The sequence below is a fragment of the Arachis stenosperma genome, chromosome 9, assembly GCF_014773155.1.
Source record: "Arachis stenosperma cultivar V10309 chromosome 9, arast.V10309.gnm1.PFL2, whole genome shotgun sequence".
Taxonomy (NCBI): Eukaryota; Viridiplantae; Streptophyta; class Magnoliopsida; order Fabales; family Fabaceae; genus Arachis; species Arachis stenosperma.
Window position 1 is genome coordinate 109,074,051 of NC_080385.1, and position 19,018 is coordinate 109,093,068.

The following is a 19,018-nucleotide window of genomic DNA, read 5'->3' on the forward strand; positions in this document are numbered from 1 at the left end:
TTTGTTTCTCCTCTTGGGTTCTTCTCTGTGTCACTTAGAAAACCATCAGTCAGTTTGGGAATTTGTTGAGCTAGATACCCTACTTGAGACTCCAGTTTCTTGATGTTTTCCCCTTGGTTTTTGATATTGGCTCGCACTTCCTCCTTAAACACCTTATTGTCTTGGATTTCTCTACATATGTCTTCAAGTAGAGTCTCAATCTTTGAAAGTCTATCCTCGGTTAGTGATGGTGGGTTAGGATTAGGTGGTTGTTGATAGGACCTCTGTGAGGGATGTTGGTGAGTTGCATTGTTGTTGGGGTTGTGGTTGTGGTGTCTTTGGTCTTGGCCTTGGTCTTGTTGATTTCCCCACCCAAAGTTGGGGTGATTTCTCCATCCAGAGTTGTAAGTTTTGGAGTATGGATCGTGGATTTGTCTAGGTGAGTTTCCAACATAGTTGGCTTATTCCCAGTCACCTTCTTCTCCTATATTCACTCATTCTTGAGCTGGTGATAAAGTGATGACTGCTGCAACTTGGTTTTCCTCCACCTTCTTGGTAAGATTTGCTAGCTGCTTGGTGATCATCTTATTTTAAGCTAGTAATGCATCCATGTGGTTCAGCTCCATTACTCCTCAAGTATTGCTTATTTCAGAGACATAGAAGTAGTCATTCTCAGCTACTGTTTCAATGACATCTATAGCTTCTTCAATGGTTTTCTTCTTGTTTAGAGAGCCCCCTGATGAATGGTCTACAGCCTTCTTTGACTCATAAGAAAGACCTTCATAGAAAATATGAAGTTAAACCCATTCATTGAACATATCTGGTGGGCATCTTCTTGTTAAGTCCTTGAACCTCTCCCATGCCTCATAGAGAGTCTCACCATCTTGTTGCCTGAAGGTTTGCACCTCAGCTCTCAGCCTATTAATTCTTTGAGGAGGGTAAAATCTTGCCAAAAACTTGTTCACCATATCTTCCCAATTTGTCAAGCTCTCCTTTGGGAAGGATTCAAGCCCCTTGGATGCTTTGTCCCTGAGTAAAAATGGGAACAAAAGTAGCCTATAGACGTCCAGGTGGACTCCATTAGACTTCACAGTGTCACAAATTCTCAGGAAGGTGGTTAGATGTTGATTGGGGTCTTCTTGAGCACTTCCTCCAAATGAGCAATTGTTCTGAACAAGGGTGATTAGCTGGGGTTTTAATTCAAAGTTGTTGGCATGTTTGGTGGGCTTTTGGATGCTACTTTCACAATTTCCTAGATTTGGATTGATGTAGGAGCCTAGAACTCTCCTCTCTTGCCCAGCATGGTTTGTAGGGCCTTCTCTAGCATGGTTGTGAGCTTCTCCTTCATGATTGTTTTCCAAGTTCTCCTCCATATTGGTTTCAAAATACTCTTCCTTTTCCTCAGCACCAACAACTCCTTTCCCTCTTGCTTCCCTCCTTAGTCTCCAGAGGGTTCTTTCAGGTTCTGAATCGAAGGAAGTTGAAGCTCCCCCTCTTCTCCCTGTCATACAACTAACAAAACACACAGAAAGAGATAAAATGAAAAGGTTATTCTTGTTAGAGTGATTGTTAGTGTGAGTGGTGCAAATTATCAAACAGTTAGTGGGTTAGTGAGCAGAATTGTAAATAATAATAAAGAAAGAAAGAAAACAGAGGGGGTATAGGGGGTGAGGAAGAAACAAAACAAACTGAAGGTAAACAACTGAATAACGTAAACAAACAAAAGAAAAATACTCAATCTAGTGAACTTCCAACTTAATCATTATTGATACAAAATTAATCCCCGGCAACGGCGCCATAAACTTGATGCATGAAAACTTGTCTCTCAACAAATTTCCCTTCGGCAAGTATACCGAATTATTGTCAAGTAAAAACACACAATAAAGTGAGGTCGAATCCCACAGGGATTGATTGGTCAAGCAACTTTAGTTGGATGAGTATGCTAGTTGAGCTAAACAGAATGTAGTTTGAGAATTGCTAAAAATTAAATGGCGGGAAAGTAAATAGCAGAAAATAAAGTGCAGAATCTTAGATGGGGATTTAGGGAAATGAGCATGTAAATAAATGGCAGAAAGTAAAGAGAATGGGTAAGATCAGAAATGGGAAATTCATTGGGCTCAGGAGATGTTGTATTCTACGGATCAAATTCATTTTCATCTCTTCCTCAATCAAAGCATCTATTGATCTCCTTGGCAATCTTAAGTGATTGGGTTCCAATTCCTTGGCAACCCAATCTCTCTAAGCTTGAACAATTGCCCAATTCCTTGATTTAATTGCTCATGGGAAGAGATGAAGTGTGGTCACTGATTATACCACATGTATTTCCAAATTAAAGTGTTGGGAGGATTACATGTCACTATATCCGCCCAGACCCCAATTTGGTCCAACATGAGAAAGCATTTCTAGCATGATCTCCTCACCCCTTTTCCAAGGCTCAGAGGAGATCCAATTATAGAGAGTTTCTTTTCTAAGACAACTAACCAATTGGATGAAGATCGAAAGCTTTCTAGTAAATCAAAAGAGAAGAAAGAAGAAGAGAATGAAAACTATAATTGATCCATCAAATTACAACAGAGCTCCCTAACCCAATGAAAGAGGTTTAGTTGTTCATAGCTCTAGAAATGGAAAATGGCAGAAAAGAATACATCCTTAGCTAAAAGTGCAGAAAAGTAAATATACAGAGGGTAGTTCTCCAAAGTGCCAAGCTTCTCTATAGTTCAAAACTACTCCTATATATACTACTTCTCTTGATCTTCTAGTGAGTTCTTCAAGCCTTGGATGTGGGCCTTAGATCTTGAGTTGAAGCAGTTACAATCTTTAGTGGGCTCAGCTTGCAGAAAAGTATGAATTAGGCATGGGCGTTAGTGAAGTTAACATTAAGTGACATTGTGGGTTCGAGAACGTTAGTGGCAATCACCTTTTTCACTAACGTTCCAATCCCATATAACCCACATTAACTCCAATGTTAGTGGCACTAACGTGACCACTAACGTTGCCTTATAAACCTTCGCAAGCATTATTGGGACTCACCTTTCCCAATAACGTTGCCTTGTGCCCCTTGTCCCTACGTTAGAGTTCACGTTAGTGTAACTAACGTGGCTCTTAATGTGGGTATGCCTCATCTTCGAGAGTGTTAGTGACACTCACCTTTGTCACCAACGCTCCAAGTGCCCCTACTCTCCACGTTAAAGCTCACGTTAACTAAGTTAACATGGTAGTGAATGCCATCTCCAACGTTAGTGACAAAGGTGAGTGTCACTAACATTGGCTCATCAATCTTAGCTCCACGTTAACTTTCACGTTAGTGGTCTTAACGTGACCACTAACGTGGGCAATGCTAGTTTGATCCAACGTTAGTGACAAAAGTGAGTGTCACTAACGTTGGCATTGTTCCTCTCTTCCACGTTAGAGTTCACGTTAACTAAGTTAACGTGACTCTTAACATGGCTCATTGCCATATTTTGGAGCGTTAGTGGTGTTCACATTTACCACTAACGTTGGAGCTTTCTTTGCCTCCACGTTAACTACCACGTTAATTTAGTTAACGTGGCAATTAACGTGGGCTTATGATGGCTTTGCAGGCGTTATTGGTGATCACTTTTCTCGTTAACGTTGCAAGCTCTTTCCCATTCCACGTTAGTGGTCACGTTAACTAGGTTAACGTGGCTACTAACATGGTTCTTCCTTTGTCCTGAAATCAAGCAAATAAAGTGCATCAAAGCTCTAGTCAAAGTTATGAGATTATGCATCATCAATTTGTCATGCAATCCTTGCAAGATCCTCATGAAATCACGTAAAATTCACAATAGGTGCTTGAATCAAGGTGTGAGTGTATTTTCATCCAAAACTTGCCTCATTCTCTAAGAAAATGTATGAAACTACCCTAAAATAGTAAAGAAAAGGTCAGTGAAACTGGCCTAGATGCCCTGGCATCAGCAAGGTTAGGTAAACACAACAAAAGTGAATTGAATATTTGAGATATTGGATATTGGAATTGTGCAAGTGAATGCGCAAGATTAATATAAAATAGCACAACAAACAATAACCAATTCAATAATGAAAAGAAAACTACTTATTCATCTGCAAGAATAAGGAAATTATCACACGGACAAGGTTCTTATTGCAAAAAGTGACAAGCTCAATAAGAATCCAATCAAGTCACTCAAACAAATGCAAAGCATTAAATAACAAAGACCTTGGTATGTGATTATGTTGATTTGAAAACCATGATGAAGAAGCAATTCAATTCAATTCACTAAATTTAATGCACTTACTTAAAATTTCACCTAATATGCAAAGAAATGTAAATGTGCAAATCCATTTAGGTGCTAGTAGTTTAAGGCAAAGTATAAGTGTTTTGATGAAATGCAATCTTAAATAACATCAACAATCATATAAGGTGCACAATTCATGATTAAGTTTCCAAACAAGGATATAGTTTAACGCATATGGTAGCTACAACATATGAATCAAACTCAAAATTCATTTAGGCAGTTAAACAAACACTTAATGCTTAGTGCACATATTCATCAAATTTAAGCCAAATTTCGATCAACAAGCAACCCAATTAACATCAAACAAACACTTGCAACTTATTTAATTAATAAACAACTAATCTAGACCTAATATAATTACTAAACTCAAAATAAAATGTAATTAAAACAAACTAGAATAAGTAAAAAACAGTGCAAAAGCAAGAGAAGAGAGGGATGGAGGGGAGGCAGAAGTACGTTAGCGCTTAATTCAAAGTGCAATCAAAATTATGCCCAAAACTGTACTTGTGTGTGCGCACCCAGCAGAGAGGCTATTAAGAGGTGTGCGTATGCATAGCTTGGTGCATACGCACAGAAGGTTTGTTTTTTTTTTTTACTGAAAAAGGATCATGTGTTTGTACGCACATGGGCATGCATATGCACAGAAGGCAAAAAAGGCTGGGTTGCAAACGCACAGGGGTGTACGAGCGCTCGCAGCGGAGGGTTTGCAATTGAGTTTGCATATACACATATGGGTGCGTATGCACAAAGTGCAGGATTTAGGGTTGGTGTGCATACGCACAAGGGTGTGCGTACGCACAAGGGTGTGCGTACGCACAAGTGTGTTCGTACGCACACTGCTCTGTTTCTCCAAAAACTTTTCATCGAATTCTAAAGTTCCAAAAACATCCAGAACTTCAAAAACTAATTATCCATACCAAAAATCAATCTAACTAAGCTCAAAATTAAATGAAACCTAAACTAGCTAAAAGAAGCAAAATGCAATAAACCAAGACTATAAACAAGGAGAGGGTTAGAAAGATGTTACCATGGAGGAGTGTCTCTCACCTAGAACTTTTATTTAAAGTCCTTAAGTTGGACTTCTTAAAGAGACTCTTGTTAAGGTGGCTTATGTTTTCATTCCTCCTTGAATCCCCACCCAAATTTGCACTTCAAAGGTCCTCCGGGATCCCATATTCTCGTTTTCTATTCACCTTCTTGTTGATCTCTATGCTTCAAGTTAGATGGAAAACTCCAATATTACCCTTAAAGCACCCCCACACACTTTTCAGAATCCACTCAATTGTGCTTTACATCCCAATTGAATTAAAGAACTATCAATGTAGCAAGATAAAGTAAAGCTTAAAATGATTGAATTGTGGTGCAAAACATAAATGGAACCTTGGCTTGGGTTGAGTTAAAGAATCCCTTCCTTATCATAACCACAACTATGATAATTATAATGGGTTAATCTCACCTAGTCAACCCTTAACTCGAAGTCAAGTGAGCATAGTTGTTCTTAATCCACAAATCCTAGCTAACTTACTAATCATGTTAGTAAGAAGCTAGCGTTAATGGAAACAAGAACAACTAACAATCCAAGAATTATCACTAAATATCAAACATTATGACTCTAGTATCCCATATACTCATTTTTCCCAAGCCAAGGAGTGAAAATTTACTCCATATTCAAAGTTGACATTTTCACAAACATCTGGCGTGTATAATCATAAAACATGGCAAAATTACAAAAATACTTAAAACTATGAACAATCAATAAACAAAATCAACAATGGCAACGCAAACAAACATGTAATAACCATTAAATATTGATGAAGTGAATTAAAATATATGAAAGTGTAGAACAAGTAATGTAATGAAAGAGAAAATTAAGAAATACTTACAATGAAAGCAAGCTAGAATCCAAGATCAAAATTAGAAAATGTAAACTTGTAGTATAAACCCTAATTAAACCCTAACAAAGTGGAGAGAAAACCTAAAGAGAAAAGACTAAAACTAAAACTACCTAAAACCATCTAAAAATACCTAAGTATCATATGGTATTTTCTCCCCTTGCTAACCCTTCCATATATGCTTCAGAGCAAGCAGAAATGGGCCAGAAAGCCTTCAAAATCGCGAGCTACATGACTTTTTAATGAAGTCACGCGCTGGGACTTGTGTGTACGTACACTTGCTGATTTATATCTCGTGCGTACGCACAGGAGGTTGTGCGTACGCACACTCTGAAATGCTCTTCTCCTTTGTTTCTTCATGTTTTCTCCCCTTTGTATGCTTCTTTTCCACTCTTGTCAAGCCATTCCTACTTATTACACCTGAAATCACTCATAAAAAACCATCAAGGCATCGAATGGAATGAAAGTGGAATTTAAATTGATTAAATTAAGCACAAAAAAAGAGCATGTTTTCACAATTAGATACAATTTAGAGAGAAAACACAAAGTATGCTATTTAAGTGAATAAATGTAGGTTTATATGATGAAATACATTCAATTTAATCCAAAAATTTCCATCAAATACGGATTCATGAAGACGATATCTAGATTAGCTACCGGGTCTATCAGATTCTGGCAGAGTAACCGACACATGAGCTCACGGCCAATAGGACAGGCATACATCATGTGCATTTGTATGTTTTGCTTGAGTGTGCATTCTTTTGGTTTGCTTAACTGCTTTATCACTGCTTATCTGCTACTTATTCTACTTGTTGTAACTGCTATCTATATCTGTGTATTTCTTGTCTATTTGTTTGTCTTTGCAACTGAGAGATCCCTTGTTTGGCAGAGGTGTGACGAGGGTAGTTCTACTGGTGTTTCGGAGGGTTTGAGGAAGCAAAAGTGAAGTGTTGAGTTAGGATTAGATTCAGAACTTGAGAAGCTTAGACAGTTACCAAATTTCTGGTTTAGTTATTCCTTTAAGTTTAAATCTAAGTGTCAGAGTTCAAGGATTACCTCTGGCTTTCCCTGGACCTTATATATTAACTATGTGGGGACCTTTACCATACTGAAAATCTCCAGTTCTTATTCCATACATATATTGTTGCATTTAGATACTGGACACGAAGTGGCGCTGATGCACCACTATTTCGTGGTACATCTTGTGCCTAATTGAGTGGATTTTATCCACTATTCTCACATTTATTCATTGAATTCGCATGCTTTATATTTTCCTTCCTAATTTTGTGCTATGATTGAAAACATGCTTCTTCGGCCTTAAATTTGCTAATTTTAATCTGCTCTTGTTACCATTCGATGCCTTGATATGTGTGTTAAGTGTTTTCAGAGATCACAGGGCAGGAATGGCTTATAGGATGGAAAGGAAGCAAGCAAAAGTGGAAGGAATACAAGAAGCTGAAGGAACTGCAAAGCTGTCAACACTAACCTCTTCGCACTCAAATGGTCATAACTTGAGCTACAAGGGTCCAAATGAGGCGGTTCCAGTTGCAATGGAAAGCTAACATCTGGGACTTCGAAATGATATATAATTTGCCATAGTGGCCATATAGCTAGGTGACGCGCACGAGTGCATTATGCGCACGCGTTCATCTGCGAATTTTCAGCGTATCAGAATTCGCCCCCAGCGATTTCTGGGCTGCTTTTGGCCCCAAGCCTGAAAAACACAGATTAGAGGCTGCATAGTGGACGAATGAATAGACACTTTCATTCACAGGATTTTAGGTTTAGATATAGTTTTCTACCTCTCTCCTCTCTCTTCGGTTTTAGGATTTTAGGATTAGCTTTTCTTAAATTCAGATTTCTATCTTGCTTTAATTTAGTTTTCTTCTACTCCTATTTGTTCTAGTAGTTTAGTTTATTTAACTTCTTTTGTTGATCTATTTATTCTACAATTTAGTTTATGAACTCTTCATATTAGATTGATTTTTCTTTTTATGCAATTTGAAGTATTTCATATTTATTGCTTCTTCTATTATTTGTTATCATTGATTTTGCAATTGTTGGTTTTAGATTTAATATTCCCTTATTAATTTTCTATGTTTTTATGTTATGCCCTCCAAGTACTTAACAAAATGCTTAGAAGGATGTTAGAGTAGGATTTTATGTTCTTGGTTTGGGATGGTAACTTAGGAACTCTTGAGTTACTAATGTCCAAGTAATTGATGATTGGGAGCCATTACTCTAGTTCTCACTAATTGAATTGGTGGAGAGCTAGGACTTATGGACTTAGATTGATATAACTCATTTAACTTTTCTTTACTACTAGTTAGAGGATGACTTAATGGGATTGATCCTTGCCAATTCTCATGTTGTGGTTAGTGATAAGGATAGAGATCCTTGACCACCAAACATTTCCAAGACCTTTTTATCATTTGAATTTCCTTGCAATTTACTTTTCTTGTTTCCTTATTCAAAAACCCCAAAATATACAATCTCATAACCAATAATAAACTACACTTCCCTGCAATTCCTTGAGAGACAACCCGAGGTTTAAATACTTCATTTTATTTTATTGGGTTTGCTTTAGTGACAACCAAATTTTTGTATGAAAAGATTCTTGTTGGTTTAGAAGCTATAATTCAACGAGAATATATTTGTGAATTCTAGACCACACAAAAATCAGTTCATCAAAATGGCGCCATTGCCGGGTGATGAGCGGATAATTTATACGCTTTTTGGCATTGTTTTTAGGTAGTTTTTAGTAAGTTCAAGCTACTTTTAGGGATGTTTTCATTAGTTTTTATGTTAAATTCACATTTCTGGACTTTACTATGAGTTTGTGTGTTTTTCTGTAATTTCAGGTAATTTCTGGCTGAAATTGAGGGACTTGAGCAAAACTCTGAAAAAGGCTGACAAAAGGACTACTGATGCTGTTGGAATCTGACTTCCCTGCACTCGAAATGGATTTTCTAGAGCTACAGAATTCCAAATGGTGCGCTCTCAACGGCGTTGGAAAGTAGACATCCAGAGCTTTCCAACAATATCTAATAGTTATTACTTTATTTGGAAATTGACGACATAAATTGGCGTTGAACGCCAAGAACATGCTGCTGTCTAGAGTTAAACGCCAGAAACACGTCATGATCCGGAGTTGAACGCCCAAAACATGTTATAACTTGGAGTTCAACTCCAAGAAAAGCCTCAGCTCGTGGATAGATCAAGCTCAGCCTAAGCATACACCAAGTGGGCCCCGGAAGTGGATTTATGCATCAATTACTTACTCATGTAGACCCTAGTAGCTAGTCTAGTATAAATAGGATAATTTACTATTGTATTAGACATCTTTTGACAGTTTCATCTTTGGACTGTTTAGTCATTGATCATTCGGTCTTTTGATCATTTAGGGAGCTGGCCATTCGGCCATGCCTGAACCTTTCACTTATGTATTTTCAACGGTGGAGTTTCTACACACCATAGATTAAGGGTGTGGAGCTCTGCTGTACCTCAAGTTTCAATACAATCACTATTATTTTCTATTCAATTCTCTTTTATTCTTATTCCAAGATATACGTTGCACTTCAACTTGATGAATGTGATGATCCGTGACACTCATCATCATTCTCACCCATGAACGCACGTGACTGACAACCACTTCAGTTCTACTTTAGGCCGGGCGCATATCTCTTAGATTCCCCAACAGAATCTTCGTGGTATAAGCTAGATAGATGGCGGCATTCATGGGGATCCGGAAAGTCTAACCTTGTCTGTGGTATTCCGAGTAGGATTCCGGGAATCCGGAAAGTCTAACCTTGTCTGTGGTATTCCGAGTAGGATTCCGGTATTGAATGACTGTGACGAGCTTCAAACTCCTGAAGGCTGGGCGTGATGACAAACGCAAAAGAATCAAGGGATTTTACTCCAACCTGATTGAGAACCAACAGATGATTAGCCGTGCTGTGATAGAGCATTTGGACCATTTTCACTGAGAGGATGGGATGTATCTATCAAAAAGGGTGATGCCTCCAGACGATTAGCCGTGTAGTGACAGTGCATAGGACCATTTTCCCGAGAGGATTAAAAGTAGCCATTGATGATGGTGATGCCCTACATACAGCTTGCCATGGAAAGGAGTAAGAAGGATTGGATGAAATCAATAAGAAAGTAGAGATTCGAAAGGATTCTAGCATCTCCACACGCCTATCTGAAATTCCCACTATTGATTTACATAAGTATTTCTATCCCTTTTTATTTTCTATTTATTATCAATTTTTGAAACCCATAACCATTTAATCTGCCTAACTGAGATTTACAAGGTGACCATAGCTTGCTTCATACCAACAATCTCTGTGGGATCGACCCTTACTCACGTAAGGTATTACTTGGATGACCCAGTACACTTGCTGGTTAAGTTGAACGGAGTTGTGTCCACACATAGCCAAGAGCCATAATAATGATTCCATATAATAACAAAGAGTACTACATTGATGTGATCACAATTTCGTCCACCAAGTTTTTGGCGCCGTTGTCGGGGATTGTTCGAGTTTGGACAACTAACGGTTCATCTTGTTGCTCAGATTAGGTAATTTTCTTTTCAAAAAATTTTTCAAAATTTTTCTTTTCTTTTTCGTTTTTCCAAAAATATTTTCGAAAAAATTAATAAAAATCCAAAAAAATCATAAAATCATAAAAATCAAAAATATTTTGTGTTTCTTGTTTGAGTCTTAAGTCAATTTTTAAGTTTGGTGTCAAATGCATGTTTTTAAAAAATTTTCTTGCATTTTTCAAAAATTCCATGCATTCATGGTGTTCTTCATGATCTTCAAGTTGTTCTTGACAAGTCTTCTTATTTGATCTTGATGTTTTCTTGTTTTGTGTTGTTTGTTGTTTTTCATATGCATTTTTCGTTTGTTAGAGTCCATGCATTAAAGATTTCTAAGTTTGGTGTCTTGCATATTTTCTTTGCTTCAAAAATTTTTCAAAAATATGTTCTTGATGTTCATCATGATCTTCAAAGTGTTCTTGGTGTTCATCTTGACATTCATAGTGTTCTTGCATGCATCTTGTGTTTTGATCCAAAATTTTTATGTTTTGGGTCATATTTGTGTTTTTCTCTTTCATCATAAAAAAATTCAAAAATCAAAAAAATATCTTTTCCTTATTTCTCTCCAAATTTTTGAAATTTTGGGTTGACTTGGTCAAAAATTTTTAAAATTAGTTGTTTCTTACACGTCAAGTCAAATTTTCAATTTTAAAAATCTTATCTTTTCAAAATCTTTTTCTAAAATTATATCTTTTTCATTTTTTTTATTTTTCAAAAATTTCAAAAATCTTTTTCAAAATCTTTTTCTTATCTTTATATCATATTTTCAAAAATTCACTAATGATTAATGTGATTGATTCAAAAATTTGAAGTTTGTTACTTTCTTGTTAAGAAAGGTTCAATCTTTAAGTTCTAGAATCTTATCTTGTAGTTTCTTGTTAGTGAAGTAAATAATTTCAAATTTTTGAATAAAATCTTTTTATCTTTTATCTTATCTTTTTCAAAAACTTTATCTTTTTCAAAATTTGATTTCAAAATATCTTATCTAACTTCTTATCTTCGTATCTTTTCAAATTTGATTTCAAATCTTTTTCAATCAACTAACTAACTTTTTGTTTGTTTCTTATCTTTTTCAAAACCACTTAAGTACTTTTCCCTCTTCAATTTTCGAAAATAGCTCACCTCTTTTTCAAAATTCTTTTAATTAACTAATTATTTCAAATTTTAATTTTAATTTTAATTCTATCTTATCTTTTATGTTCGAAATTACTAACACATTTTTCAAAATTATTTTCAAAATTTCCCTTCTCTTTTCTTATTCTATTTAATTATTTATTTACTAACACTTCTCTTCATCTCTTATCACCTCCCCTATCCTTACTCTTTATACAGACTATTCATTCTTCTTCACTCTTCTCCCCTTTTTCTACTAACATAAAGGAATCTCTATACTGTGACATAGAGGATTCCTCTTTCTTTTCCTGTTTTCTTCTCTTTCATATGAGCAGGAACAAGGAAAAAGGCACTCTTGTTGAAATTAATCCTGAACCTGAAAGGACTCTAAAGAGAAAACTAAGAGAAGCTAAATTACAACAATCTAAAGGTAACCTTTCAGAAATTTTCGAACAAGAGAAGGAGATGGCAACCGAAAATAATAATAATGCAAGGAGAATGCTTGGTGACTTCACAAAGCCAACGTCCAAGTTTGATGGAAGAAGCATCTCCATTCCTGCCATTGGAGCCAACAACTTTGAGCTGAAACCTCAGCTAGTTGCCTTAATGCAACAAAACTGCAAGTTTTATGGACTTCCATCTGAAGATCCTTATCAATTTTTAACTGTGTTCTTGCAGATCTGTGAGACTGTAAAGACGAATGGAGTTGATCCTGAAATCTACAGACTCATGCTTTTCCCTTTTGCTGTAAGAGACAGAGCTAGAATATGGTTGGATTCACAATCTAAGGATAGCCTGGACTCCTGCGATAAGCTGGTCACAGCCTTCTTGGATAAATTCTTTCCTCCTCAAAAGCTGAGCAAGCTGAGAGTGGATGCTCAAACCTTCAAACAAAAAGATGGTGAATCCCTCTATGAAGCTTGGAAAAGATACAAGCAGCTGACCAAAAGATGTCCATCTGACATGTTTTCAGAATGGACCATATTAGATATATTCTATTATGGTCTATCTGAATTTTTGAAAATGTCATTGGACCATTCTGCAGGTGGATCTATTCACCTAAAGAAAACGCCTGAAGAGGCTCAAGAACTCATTGACATGGTTGCAAACAACCAATTCATGTACACTTCTGAGAGGAATTCCGTGAATAATGGGATACCTCAGAAGAAAAGAGTTCTTGAAATTGATGCTCTGAATGCCATATTGGCTCAGAATAAAGTGTTGACTCAACAGGTCAACATGATCTCTCAAAATCTGAATGGATGGCAACATGCATCCAACAGTACTAAAGAGGCAGCTTCTGAAGAAGCTTATGATCCTGAGAACCCTGCCATGGCAGAGGTTAATTACATGGGTGAACCTTATGGAAACACCTATAACTCATCATGGAGAAATCATCCAAATTTCTCAAGGAAGGATCAACAAAAGCCTCAACAAGGCTTTAACAATGGTGGATGCAACAGACTGAGCAATAGCAAGCCTTTTCCATCATCTTCTCAGCAACAGACAGAGAATTTTGAACAAAACACTTCTAATTTAGCCAATCTAGTCTCTGATCTGTCAAAGGCCACTTTCAGTTTCATGAGTGAAACAAGATCCTCCATTAGAAATCTGGAGGCACAAGTGGGCCAGCTGAGTAAGAAAGTCATTGAAACTCCTCCCAGTATTCTCCCAAGCAATACAGAAGAGAATCCAAAAGGAGAGTGCAAGGCCATTGATATAATCAATATGGCCGAATGCACAAGGGAGGAGGAGGACGAAAATCCTAGTGAGGAAGACCTCCTAGGACGTCCCTCAAGCAAAAAGGAGTTTCCTATTAAGGATCCAAAGGAATCTGAGGCTCATATAGAGACCATAGAGATTCCATTATATCTCCTTCTGCCATTCATGAGCTCTGAAGACTATTCTTCCTCTGAAGAGGATGAAGATGTGACTGGAGAGCAAGTTGCTCAATATTTAGGAGCTATCATGAAGCTGAATGCCAAGTTGTTTGGTAATGAGACTTGGGAAAGTGAACCTCCCTTGCTCATTAGTGAACTGGATACCTGGACTCAGCAAATTTTACCTCAAAAGAAACAAGATCCTGGCAAGTTTTTGATACCTTGTACCATAGGCACCATGACCTTTGCAAAAGCTCTGTGTGATCTGGGGTCAGGGATAAATCTTATGCCACTCTCTGTAATGGAGAAGCTGGGGATCATTGAGGTACAACCTGCCTTGTTCTCATTACAATTGGGAGACAAGTCATTGAGACAAGCTTATGGAATAGTGGAGGACGTGTTAGTAAAGGTTGAAGGCCTTTACATCCCTGCTGATTTCATAATCTTCGACACTAGGAAAGAAGAGGATGAATGCATCATCCTTGGAGGACCTTTCCTAGCCACAGCAGGAGCTGTGATAGATGTCAACAGAGGTAAATTAGTCCTTCAATTGAATGGGGACTACCTTGTGTTTAAGGCACATGGCCATCCCTCTGTGACAAAAGAGAGTAAGCATGAAGAGCTTCTCTCAGTTCAGAGTCAAGAAGAGCCCCCACAGTCAAACTCTAAGTTTGGTGTTGGGAGGCCACAACTAAACTCTAAGTTTGGTGTTAAGACCCCATATCCAAACTCTAAGTTTGGTGTTGGGACTATACAACAATGACCTGATCACCTTGTGGCTCCATGAGAGCCCACTGTCAAGCTATTGACATTAAAGAAGCGCTTGTTGGGAGGCAACCCAATTTTATTTATCTAATTTTTATTTTATTTTATTCTATTATTATTTTGTGTTTTATTAGGTATATGATCATGTGGAGTCACGAAAAAAATATAAAAATTAAAAACAGAATCAAAAACAGCAGAAGAAAAATCACACCCTAGAGGAAGCACAGACTGGCGTTCAACGCTAGTAAGAAGCATCTGGCTGGCGTTCAACGCCAGAATAGAGCATGAATCTGGCGCTGAACGCCAGAAACAAGCAACATTCTGGCGTCTGAACGCCAGAAATGTGCCTAGAGGAAAAGCTGGGATGCAAATGCATTTTACATGCCTATTTGGTGCTGGGATGGAATTCCTTGACACCTCAGGATCTGTGGACCCCACAGGATCACCTCAGGATCTGTGGACCCTACAGGATCCCCACCTAACATATTCCCACCTTACCTCCTAATCCTATTTTACTCTTCCCAATAAACACTCCTTCACAAAACCCTTCACCAATCACCTCAATCTCTCTTCCCAATTACCCTCTTCACCATTCACATCCATCCACTCTTCCCCATAAACCCCACCTACCTTCCAAATTCAAATTTTCTTTCCCACCCAATCCCACCCTATATGGTCGAACCTTCACTCTCCCCTCTCCCTATATATACCCTTCCATTCTACTTCATTTTCACACAATACTATTCCCTCTTCTATACCTTGGCCGAATCCATCTCCTCTCACTCTCCTCCATTTTCCTCTTCTTCTTCTTCTCTTCTTTCTTCTATTGCTCGAGGACGAGCAATATTTTAAGTTTGGTGTGGTAAAAGCATAAGCTTTTTGTTTTTCCATTACCATCAATGGCACCTAAGGCCGGAGAATCCTCCAGAAAAGGAAAAGGGAAGACAAAAGCCTCCACCTCCGAGTCATGGGAGATGGAAAGATTCATCTCCAAGAGCCATCAAGACCACTTCTATGATGTTGTGGCAAAGAAGAAGGTGATCCCTGAGGTCCCTTTCAAGCTCAAGAAAAATGAGTATCCGGAAATCCGACATGAGATCCGAAGGAGAGGTTGGGAAGTCCTAACCAACCCCATGCAACAAGTCAGAATCTTAATGGTTCAAGAGTTCTATGCCAATGCATGGATCACTAGGAACCATGATCAAAGTATGAACCCGAGTCCAAAGAATTATCTCACAATGGTTCGGGGGAAATACTTAGATTTTAGTCCGGAGAATGTGAGATTGGCGTTCCACTTGCCCATGATGCAAGAAGATGTACGCCCCTACACTAGAAGGGTCAACTTTAATCAAAGATTGGACCAAGTCCTTATGGACATATGTGTGGAAGGAGCTCAATGGAAGAGAGACTCCAAAGGCAAGCCAGTCCAACTAAGAAGACTGGACCTCAAGCCTGTGGCTAGAGGATGGTTGGAATTCATTCAGCACTCCATCATTCTATATGAAATAAGAGAAGATCAAAGAGCAATGAGGGAGGAGCAACAAAGGCAAGGAAGGGACATAGAAGAGCTTAAGGACATTGTTGGTCCTTCAAGAAGAAGACGCCACTAAGGTGGATTCATTCCTTGTTCTTAATTCTTTCTGTTTTTCGGTTTCTATGTTGTGTTTATCTATGTTTTGTGTCTCTACTTCATGATCATTAGTAGTTAGTAACTATGTCTTAAAGTTATGAATAATTCCATTAATCCTTCACCTCTCTTAAATGAAATATGTTTTAATTCAAAAGAACAAGAAGTACATGAATTTCGAACTTATCCTTGAATTTAATTTAATTATATTGATGTGGTGACAATACTTTTTGTTTTCTGAATGAATGCTTGAACAGTGCATATTTTTTATCTTGCTGTTTATGAATGTTAAAACTGTTGGCTCTTGAAAGAATGATGAACAAAGAGAAATGTTATTGATGATCTGAAAAATCATGAAATTGATTCTTGAAGCAAGAAAAAGCAGTGAAAAACAAAAGCTTGTGAAAAAAAATGGCGAAAAAAAATATATATAGAAAGAAAAAGAAAAAGCAAGCAGAAAAAGCCAATAGCCCTTAAAACCAAAAGGCAAGGGTAAAAAGGATCCAAAGCAAAAAGAGTGTGCTTAAGAGCTCTGGACACCACTAACTGGAGACTCTAGCAAAGCTGAGTCACAATCTGAAAAGGTTCACCCAGTTATGTGTCTGTGGCATTTATGTATCCGGTGGTAATACTGGAAAACAAAGTGCTTAGGGCCACGGCCAAGACTCACAAGTAGCTGTGTTCAAGAATCAACATGCTTAACTAGGAAAGTCAATAACACTATCTGAACTCTGAGTTCCTAGAGACGCCAATCACTCTAAACTTCAAAGGAAAAAGTGAGATGCCAAAACTGTTCAGAAGCAAAAAGCTACAAGTCCCGCTCATCTACATTAGAATTAAAATTCATTGATATTTTGGAATTTATAGTACATTCTCTTCTTTTTATCCTAATTGATTTTCAGTTGCTTGGGGACAAGCAACAATTTAAGTTTGGTGTTGTGATGAGCGGATAATTTATACGCTTTTTGGCATTGTTTTTAGGTAGTTTTTAGTAAGTTCAAGCTAATTTTAGGGATGTTTTCATTAGTTTTTATGTTAAATTCACATTTCTGGACTTTACTATGAGTTTGTGTGTTTTTCTATAATTTCAGGTAATTTCTGGCTGAAATTGAGGGACTTGAGCAAAACTCTGAAAAAGGCTAACAAAAGGACTGCTGATGCTGTTGGAATCTGACCTCCCTGCACTCGAAATGAATTTTCTGGAGCTACAAAACTCCAAATGGCGCGCTCTCAATGGCATTGGAAAGTAGACATCCAGAGCTTTCCATTAATATATAATAGTCTATACTTTATTCGGAAATTGATGACGTAAATTGGCATTGAACGCCAAGAACATGCTACTGTCTGGAGTTAAACGCCAGAAACACGTCATGATCCGGAGTTGAACGTCCAAAACACGTTATAACTTGGAGTTTGATGAGCGGATAATTTGTATACTTTTTGGCATTGTTTTTAGTATGTTTTTGATATCTTTTAGTTAGTTTTTAGTATATTTTTATTAGTTTTTAATTAAAATTCACTTTTCTGGACTTTACTATGAGTTTGTGTGTTTTTCTGTGATTTCAGGTATTTTCTGGCTGAAATTGAGGGACTTGAGCAAAAATCTGATTCAGAGACCAAAAAGGACTGCAGATGCTGTTGGATTCTGACCTCCCTGCACTCGAAGTGGATTTTCTGGAGCTACAGAAGCCCAATTGGCGCGCTCTCAACGGCGTTGGAAAGTAGACATCCAGGGCTTTCCAGCAATATATAATAGTCCATACTTTGTCCAAGATTTGAGGGCCCAAACCCGCGAAGCAATCCGGCCTCAGGAATTCCAGCGTTAAACGCCAGAACAGGAATAAAAGTTGGAGTTAAACGCCCAAACTGGCATAAAAGCTGGAGTTAAACGCCAGGAAGAGTCTCTACACGAAAATTACTTCATTGCTCAGCCCAAGCACACACCAAGTGGGCCCGGAAGCGGATTTTTATGTCATTTACTCACCTCTGTACACCCTAGGCTACTAGTTTCTTATATATAGGACCTTTTACTATTGTATTTTCATCTTTGGACATCTAGTTCTTAGATCAGATCTTGGTTCTTCTGGTTCCCTCTCTAGGGGCCGAAACCAATGATCACACTGTTCTTATGTATTTTCAACGGTGGAGTTTCTACACACCATAGATTAAGGTGTGGAGCTCTGCTGTACCTCGAGTATTAATGCAATTACTATTGTTCTTCCATTCAATTCCGCTTGTTCTTTTACCAAGATATCACTTGTTCTTCAACATGATGAAGGTGATGATTGACGCCTATCACCATTCTCACCCATGAACAAGGTGACTGACAACCATTCTTGTTCTACAAGCATCTGAGGCTTAGTGAATATCTCTTGGATTCTTCGGAATCTTCGTGGTATAGGCAGGACCTGATGGCGGCATTCAAGAGAATCCGGAAGGTCTAAACCTTGTCTGTGGTATTCTGAGTAGGATTCAATGATTGAATGACTGTGATGTGCTTCAAACCTGTAACCTACTGGGCGTTAGTGACAGACGCAAAAGAGTGATTCTATTCCGGTAGGGGAGGGAACCAAACCGGTGATTGGCGGCACTGTGACAGAGTGCTTTGCATTAGCTTTCACTGCGCGGATGGGAGGTAGCTGCTGACAACAGTGAGACCCTACACGAGCTTGCCATGGAAAGGAGTAAGAAAGGATTGGATGAAGACTGTAGGAAAGCAGAGAGACGGAAGGGAAGGCATCTTCATACACTTGTCTGAAGCTCTTACACCAATGATATACATAAGTATCCCTATCTTTATCTTTTATGTTATTTTCGTTCATCACCATATCCATTTGAGTTTGCCTGACTGAGATTTACAAGATGACCATAGCTTGCTTCATACCACC

General features: G+C 37.9%; 1 non-coding gene across 1 annotated transcript; it reads left to right on the forward strand.

Moving 5' to 3' along the window:
• The first annotated feature begins 792 nt into the window (after window positions 1-792).
• On the forward strand, window positions 793-899 carry LOC130952538 (small nucleolar RNA R71). Its single transcript, XR_009074718.1, has one exon. It is a non-coding gene; the product is annotated as a small nucleolar RNA R71 (small nucleolar RNA).
• Window positions 900-19,018: the final 18,119 nt, after the last annotated feature.